The sequence below is a fragment of the Etheostoma spectabile genome, chromosome 3, assembly GCF_008692095.1.
Source record: "Etheostoma spectabile isolate EspeVRDwgs_2016 chromosome 3, UIUC_Espe_1.0, whole genome shotgun sequence".
In the NCBI taxonomy this organism is placed as follows: Eukaryota; Metazoa; Chordata; class Actinopteri; order Perciformes; family Percidae; genus Etheostoma; species Etheostoma spectabile.
The window spans coordinates 4780377-4780589 of record NC_045735.1 but is presented as its reverse complement, the minus strand read 5'-3'; positions in this window follow the sequence as shown (position 1 = coordinate 4780589).

Here is a 213-nt window from a genome sequence, read left to right as displayed (position 1 = left end):
GCAGTGGAGTCAGCCGATGTCACAATGAGAGGAAGGCTTTTCCAAAGCTGAAAAAGCACGGTAACCCTTAGTTTTCAGTGTGGTTGGTGGAATAACTAAAAGATTTTGATCCGCTGATCATAGGAGCTGGGCTGGGCTTTAAGGGGTTAAAAGCTCTTTAATCTAATCTAGGGCAGGCCAACGGATGTAATTAATACAATTTTATTCTAAACC